Here is an 8925-nt window from a genome sequence, read left to right as displayed (position 1 = left end):
ATGCAGCTCGAGTCTCAATGCTTATATGATAATCTTGTGCTAAATTACATTAAAATCTGAATGATGTCCATGCTGTGCTATAATGAAAAGATCTAGGTGGGTTTGTTTTGTCTCACTGATCTAGTTCGGGACTGCTTGCTATTGCACTTTAGCATGAACTTGGACTAGGCTGTGAATGACCAAAACCTTGCTTTAAGCTTCTGATGGTTCAACGGACCTAGGCTTAGCATTGGTTGGTAAGAAGTGGCCTGATAAGCAAATAACCCCTGGCACAGAACAAAAGGCTTGTTTGAGTTTCAAATGCAATATGTTTTAACCTGCAAGACCTGAGGGCATGAGTAATCAAGCTTGTTAAAAGATCCTTGTATCGGAGAGAGCTCACTGGTGTAGGTACTTGCTGGTTTTTGCTTGTCATGCTTTAATGTACTAGTTGGTTGGGCTAAGTGGTGATGCTTTTTATTTTGAAAATCCTAAAAATTGCTTGTTCATGTTCTAATATAGATATATTCTTTTGACCTTGTAACACCCGGTTTATAAAAGAACATAAACCGAGCAATCATATACGTGCCAGGATCAAGTCACACGTATATGCAACAGAATGAACAGTATATCATAGCACATATCACGTAAAAAGACATAATAAAGCGAATACGAATGTTATTTATTACATTAATGACAAAAATGTCTGATACAGCGGAAGCGAAGTACAAATACGATAAAGACTCTCCGAAGCTGAGCAGGGCGCCACAGGGACGTCGACTGGGAGACGAACGCCTAGAAGTCCTCGTAGTCCTGGTAGCGCTGGACGAACTCCCTCGTGTCGGCAAGAACTGAGCAGCAGTAGCGTAGCCAAAAGGAAAAAGTAGAGAAGAGGCGAGAGTGAGTACACAACTTGTACTCAACAAGTATAACACAAACTATGAGGCTCTAGGTTGGCTGACTAAACTGCATTAGCTTTTAATCTTGGCAAAATTTTATTAAAGCTATTTACTACGAGTTGATGAATTACCATAACCCAGTTACATAGCAATTAATCAGAATTAATCATGTTACTACTGGGAACCAAACCGAAACCAAGCCACCAAGGTAACCCCGAGAGGCACCTCCGTCGTCGGAAGGAGGTAACCCCACTAATCAAAAGGAGGATCTGGGCCGCTCATAACCGTGAGCATGGCTAGTATACCAGTTTTACACTCTGCAGAGGTTGCACATCTTTACCCACAAGTCGTGAGCTACGCTAGTTGTTCATCACACTTCCTTAGGTGAGATGGCTAGCGACTCACTACGAGGCCGTTACAAAGAATCTCGTTGGTAAGGCGTAACCGCGAGAGTTAGGTCAGCGACGATGGGGCCCACCTCACGGTAGTACAAGCACAGGTACGCAAACCAAGCACAGACCAGCCGGAGGAGTAGGGACCATTGAAGCTTACTACTCTTGCCCCGCAGGTAAGTTACTCCAAACCAAAAAGACCTAATTAGTAAGCCAAGTCTATCCCATTCTAGCCTTGTGGTAGCGCTGTTGTCCCAGGTTGTCGCTCTATGAACCGGTCCTTATGGAGAGTGGCCAACCAAGCACTAAGCACTGTGCTGGCCCCCTAAACCATGTTTCTACAAAAACCATCTTTTAACGAGACGTGAGCCACTCATCCACACAAAGGGCCACTCTCAGAATTAAGTTCAAGTAAACCATTAATCAAATTAATTAAAAAGGACCAGAGTGTGTTATAGCGTAGCAACCTAGCACAACTAACCAAAATGCAACCCAAAGGTATATATAAAGGATATAAAGTGGCTAGGAAGGTCCTTATAGGCATACAATATTAAAATGCAGTATGAAAATGTATTTAAAAGTGATAGGTTGTTCATGTTATACTTGCCTTCCTCGTACTGCTCCTGTTGCTGCTCAAAGTGCTCGGAAGACAGCTGCTCCGGGTACTGGTACTGGGGCTCCTCCGGTAGCTCGACGTCTACTCACGAACACATGGGCAAAACAGTGCACATTAATAAGCATACAAGCAAACACTAACAAAAACTAAGAAACAATACATCAATACATAAAAACAGCACACTAAACTAGTCTAAAACTATTCTACGCATTACAACGATCGCGTGGACATAAAGAACGCTTAAATCGGAGCTAAAACGCATTATCTAGGCTAAAAACAAGGTTCAGGGGCTTATCTGCGAGAAAAACTAAGTTTCCAGGGGGTTTTCTGCAAAAACCGAGGACTAAAACATAATTAAACCTTAGATCTAAGGGCTAGCGTGTAAAACTGCCAAGGATGGACTGTGGGTTCTAATAGGGAAAAGCTCAGGGTTCTATTCGTTAAAAACCGGACCTATCTGGAAATATTTTTGAACGTGACTGGATGGCGGGTTGATATTAACAAAAGACAGGGGCTCTTATGCAAAAAGAACGGGCCGAACCAGTATCTACAGATCTCGACCGTAGGATCGCGATCGGGTGGTTTGGATCTAAATGGGGGTGATCTAATCCTGACCACAGGTTCCGGATCGGACGGTTCAAGAGGGTTTGGGTGTGGGGCGGCGGCGGAACGCGCCGGCGGTGCGCTTCCGCGGTGGGGGATCGCCGGAGCAAACCGAATCCGGCATTCCCGGACTCGATTCGCGTCGCGGTTGGGTCAAGGAGCATCGGCGGAAAACGTGTAACCCATCTGTGCCCTCAGGTCGGGCGATTGCGGCTCGGTTGGGGACTCGCGGCGGTGCAGGGTGCGTGCGGCGGAGCATCGATGGCGCGCGGTGCCCGGCGCGCCAGAGTAGCCTACGGCCTAATTGGAGTGGCGCAAACGGAGGCGTGGGGCTCTGGGGTGCTCACCGAGGGATTTTAGTGGACGGAGAGGTGATGTAGCGGCGCCGGCGATGGGGTTCCGCGGCGGCGTGTGGCGGAGGTCGGCGTCGAGGTTGATGCAGGGGTCGGAGCGGAGTGCAGCGGCCCCGGGGAAACTCTAGGAGTCGAGGCGGAGCCGGTGCTCTCCTTGGACGGGGCCCTGGTGCGGCGGAGTGTCCAAATCCCGGCGGTGTAGAGCGACGGCACGGCGGAGCGAGGCGAGGGAGCGCTAGGGTGATGGTGGTGGCTGCGGGGTGGAGATGGGGACGCAGGGGTCCGCTGGGGGGTTAATAAAGGGCAAGTCGGGGGTCTTGGGGACGCGTGCCATGGGGGCGCGGGCGTGATCCCCGGCGAGACGTTCGGGCAGCAGTTGCGCGAGCGGGATCCGGAGGAAGGTGACGGCCCTGGCGCGTGGGGCCGGACTGGCAGAGGGAAGGGAGAGACGCGGGCGCTGGCGTGCGGGCGAGCAGCGCCGACAGGTGGGCCCGGGGGCGTTTGCTGGCTTCGGCGCGGGGTGAGCGGGGGCTTGCGTGGGCGCTGGGCGCTGGCAGGCCGAGGGGGGGTGGCGAGTTGGGCCGGGCGGGGAGAGGATTGGGTTGCCTTGGGCTGGGCTCGGGAAAAAGGGAAGGGGGGGTGATGGGCCGGACTGGGTTGTGTTGGGTTTTCCTGGGTTTGGGTTTGGTTTCTTCCTCTATTTTTTTTCCTAATTCAAACCAAACTAATTCTATTCGAATTCAAATTCAAATTTGAATTCAACACTAACACTCAAACAAATAAAAGAGATGCTCCAGCATGAATGCAACAACAAAATTTAAACCTATAATAAAATTTTAATTACTTAAGGAACAAAATTTTAGATTAAATGCCAGTCTAACACAATAAACCTTAGAAAATTAAATAAAGCCAATTAAATTTATTAATAAATGCTGAAATTTAAATTAGGGTGTTACAGACCCTACCCCCTTAAAGAAATCTCGTCCCCGAGATTTAGCTGGGCTGGCTAGCAAAGAGATCTGGATATGTCTTCCTCAGCTCATCTTCTCGCTCCCATGTAGCCTCAGCTTCACTGTGATGACTCCACTGAACTCTGCACATCTTGATGCGCTTGTTCCGAGTAACCCTCTCTGATGTCTCCAGAATCTTCACCGGATTCTCAGTATAAGTCAGGTCCTCCTGCACATCTACTCCATCCAGTGGTGCCTGCTCCTCGGGTACTCGCAGACATCTGTTCAGCTGAGATATATGGAAGACATCATGGACTCCTGAGAGGCTGAGAGGTAACTCCAGGCGATAAGCGACTTCGCCTTTCCTTTCTAGCACCTTGAATGGCCCCACATACCGAGGTGCTAACTTCCCCTTGACATTGAATCTGCGGATTCCTCTCATGGGAGACACCTTCAGGTACACATAATCACCGACACTGAAGGTCAGATCTCTCCGTTTGCCATCAGCATAGCTCTTCTGTCTGCTCTGTGCAATCCTCAGATTTTCTCGCACAGCCTGAACCATCTGCTCTGCATCATCTATGATCTCAGGGCCAAAGAGCTGCTTCTCACCAATCTGATCCCAATAGAGTGGAGTCCTGCACTTTCTGCCATACAATGCCTCGAAGGGGGACTTCTTCAGACTGGCCTGATAGCTGTTGTTATATGAGAACTCAGCATATGACAGGCACTTATCCCAACTAGTACCATACTGAATAGCACAAGCTTTCAGCATATCCTCCAACACTTGGTTGGTTCTCTCTGTCTGTCCATCTGTCTGAGGGTGATAAGCCGTACTGAAACGCAGCTCCGTATCCAGCGAATCATGGAGCTGCTCCCAGAACCGAGAAGTGAACTGAGACCCTCTGTCAGATATGATCTTCTTGGGCACACCATGCAAGCAGACAATCCGAGAGATGTACAACTCTGCAAGTCTAGCACCGGAGTAAGTAGTGTTCACTGGAATGAAGTGAGCAACCTTCGTCAGTCGATCCACTACTACCCATATGGAGTTGTACCCTTTCTGAGTACGAGGCAATCCAGCAATGAAGTCCATCGTGATCTCCTCCCATTTCCACTCTGGAATCTTCAAAGGCTGTAACAGACCTGCTGGCCTTTGATGCTCAGCCTTGACATGCTGACAGGTGTCACAAATAGCCACGTACTCTGCCACTGAACGCTTCATCCCATACCACCAGAAACGTTCCTTCAGATCATAGTACATCTTCGTGCTGCCCGGATGAATAGAGTAAGTTGTATCATGGGCCTCACTCAGGATCAACTTCCGAAGATCCTTCACATCTGGCACGCAGATCCGGTTCTTGTACCACAAGGTACCCTGATCATCCTCTCTGAAATGAGGAGCCTTGCCCTTCTTGAGCAACTCACGGATCTCCTGTAACTTCTCATCATCTTTCTGATGCTGCCTGATCTCTGACTCTAGAGTCGGTACTGCCTCAAACGCTGCACTCGAAGTATGATGCAAGAAGCCCAGACTCAACTGCTTGAACTCCTCGCATAACTCTGGAGGCATCTAGAAAGCCACGGCCATGTTGACATAACTTCTTCTGCTTAGAGCATCTACTACAACATTGGCTTTGCCCGGATGATAATGAATCTCCAGGTCATAATCCTTGACTAACTCTAGCCATCTTCTCTGCCGCATGTTCAGCTCATTCTGCGTGAAAATGTACTTGAGGCTCTTGTGATCAGTGTAGATATCACACTGCTGCCCATACAAGTAATGCCTCTAAATCTTCAGAGCATGCACAACTGCGGCTAACTCAAGATCATGAGTGGGATAGTTCAGCTCATGCCGACGTAGCTGCCGTGAAGCATAAGCAATCACTCTGCCTTCCTGCATCAGAACACACCCAAGACCATCCTTTGAAGCATCACAATATACCGTGAACCTCTTGGTCTGGTCTAGCAGAGTCAGGACTGGCGCCGTAGTCAGCCTTTTCTTCAGCTCATCAAAGGCCCTCTGACGCTCATCAGTCCACACGAAAGCCACATTCTTCTCTAGCAAGGAAGTCAGAGGCTTCGCGATCTTGGAGAAATTCTCAATGAACCTCCGATAATATCCAGCTAAGCCCAAGAATGACCTGACTTCCTTTACTGTCTGCGGTGTCTCCCACTCTAGCACATCCTTCACCTTGCTCGGATCAATAGCAATGCCTCCTTGAGAGATAACATGACCGAGGAATGGAACCTCGTCAATCCAGAACTCGCACTTGCTGAACTTGGCATACAGCTGATGCTCTCTCAATCTCTGCAATATGAGTCTCAGATGCTCCTCATGCTCTTCTTCTGTCTTGGAGAAGATCAGAATATCATCAATGAAAATCACCACAAAGACATCCAGATAGTCCATGAAAATCATGTTCATCAGATGCATGAAGAAAGCCGGGGCATTAGTCAAGCCGAAGGACATGATTGTATACTCATATAGCCCGTACTTGCAGGTGAATGCCGTCTTCGGAATATCCCCAGGACGGATCCTCAGCTGAAAATAACCCGAGCGAAGATCAATCTTCGAGAAAATACGAGCACCTCGAAGCAAATCGAAGAGATCCTCAATACGGGGCAGTGGATGCTTGTTCTTGATAGTGACTGCATTCAGCTCCCGATAATCCACACACATCCTCTTCGAGCCATCCTTCTTATCTACCAGCAACAATGGAAAAGCCCAAGGAGAGAAGCTGCGACGGATATAGCCCTTGGCTAGCAACTCATCAATAGTCTTCTTAACTTCTTCATGCTCTATAGGTGCCATACGGTAGGGCCGCTTTGCAATAGGAGCTGTGCCAGGCAAGAGATCAATACAAAACTCAATGGCGCGTTCAGGCGGCATACCTGGCAGATCATCCGGAAAGACATCCGGGAATTCAGACACCACGTGAATACCGTCCGTGGGTCTAGCCTTCATCTGATGAAGAAATCCAGAAGGCTCCACTGCACTGATAACAACCTCTTGGCCACTGGAAGCTAATAGCAAGACTGTCCTCTGAGCACAATCTATCCGGACTCCCCACTTGGCCAGAGTCTCCATTCCTAGAATGACATCAATGCCCTTGGTGTCAAGCACCATCAGATCAGTACAGAACTCTACTCCCCTCAAGGAAACACTGACTCTCGGGCAGTAAGTGTGAGACCTCAACTGTCCTCCCGGTGAAGATACTAACAGGCACCTCTTTAATGTGCTAGTATGAATACCATGATGCTCGACAAAAGACTGAGTAATGAAGGAATGCGTAGCACCAGTATCGAAAAGCACTGTAGTTGGATATGAATTAACCATGAATGTACCAATAACCACGTTGGGAGCCTTGGCCGCTGACTCGGCCGTCACGTGGTTCACTCTGCCCTGAAGTGGTGCCCTGGGCTGAGCTGGGCGCCCCTGCTGTCCCGCCTGCGCCTTCCGGGGGCAAGCGTTGGCGCAGTGCCCCGGCTGGCCGCAGTGAAAGCAGGTGCGAGGGGGTCCCTGAGCCTGCTGTCCGGTAGGAGCTGCCGGACATGGAGCCTGCGGTGCCGGTGGAGCAGCACGAGCCGGAGGTGCCGGTAACCTCTGGCCCTGCCCCGCCTGCTGATGCTGTCGAGGCGGGTACTGCTGCGGTGGCCTCTGCTGGTACTGCTGAGGAGGCCGGTACTGAGGCTGCTGGTATTGCTGGGGCTGCTGGAGGCGTGGACGAGTGTTGCTGCCGGAAGCAACGGGGACAATCTTCCTCTTCTTGTCCTCCATCTCCAAGTGCTTGCGCTCAGTGTTGAGCGCGCTGTCAACCAGATGGTTGAAGTCGTCGAAGCGGAGGTTGAGCAGCGCGTACTGGAGGTAGTCCTCGAGGCCCTCCATGAAGTGCTCCTGCTTCTTGCGGTCATCCGCAACATCTGCAGGGGCGTAGCGAGCAAGCTGCAGAAAGCGATCACGATACTCCGTGACCGACATAGTCCCCTGAAGTGACAAAGACAGATAGATATCGAAAGATTAACTCAAGATTCATAAGGATAGAACAAGGGGCATTAGCTCAAAAGAAACAGCGGAATGATTATATTTAAGATTACCTGCTTCAGTGCAAGGAACTCCTTCTGCTTCATCTTCATAACGCCCACGGGGACGTTGTGGCTGCGGAACCGCTCCCGGAACTGGAGCCAAGTGAGAGCCTCGCGGTCCTGAACTGGGTGGGACTCCCACCAGTCCAAAGCTGCCCCTCGCAGCTGTCCTGCTACGTACAAGACGCGCTCACGATCATCGCACTGGGCGATGTCCAGCTGGCGCTCCACTACACGGAGCCAGTCGTCAGCCTGAAGAGGGTCGGACGTGTGAGAGAACGTCGGCGGGTGACCCCTCAGGAACTCGGCACGCCTGTCGCGAGGCTGCGGCGGTGGAGGAGGTGGAGGCTGAGTGTGAGCCTGCTGAAGTGCCTGAACAGTGTTGTTCAGGGTAGCCATCATCTGCATCTGGAGCTGGAAGTACTGCTCCGGAGTCAAAGGCGGCGGCATCGGAATCCCGGTCCCCTGGGTGTTCTGACCCTGGTTGTTCTGCCCCTGCTGGTCAGAACCACGCCTGGTGTTCACCATCTGATTTTTGGACAAAAGATTTCACGAGTAAGGATATTGCAGGAAAAAATTCAGATGGATATGATAACTCTTTGCGGAAAAAGATTCAGCCATGATAAAGTAGACAGGATAGAGTGGACTGTTTTACCCCCAACAATCTAACTCATTTTATTAATTAATTAACTTTAGCGTAAGAGTGATTTTCTTTAAACAAATTTAAACTACTAAGCTATGCAATCATTCAAAAATCCAAGTCAAACATGTAGCATAATAACAAGCAGACAATTTTCACAACTTAGCCGAGTTTAACATACGACTCGACTAACACAACGCGTCGCGGATCGTGCTATCGTATTATTATAAAAAAAGGTCACCTAGCTATACTTATGGTGGTTAGAGGACTGATTCAGGCCAAATCTACGAAAACTATTCTTCAGAGAGAGAAATCAAGGCAAGACGGGTAAAAGTCATAGAATTCAAGGGGTATAATAGTAAAATAGTTTCAGCAGACAAGGATTGGAGAGAAGAAGTCCTAAAACT

This window comes from Panicum virgatum, chromosome 7N (assembly GCF_016808335.1).
Source record: "Panicum virgatum strain AP13 chromosome 7N, P.virgatum_v5, whole genome shotgun sequence".
Lineage (NCBI taxonomy): Eukaryota > Viridiplantae > Streptophyta > Magnoliopsida > Poales > Poaceae > Panicum > Panicum virgatum.
The sequence above is the reverse complement of the archived record's forward strand: the minus strand, read 5'-3'. Positions refer to the sequence as shown.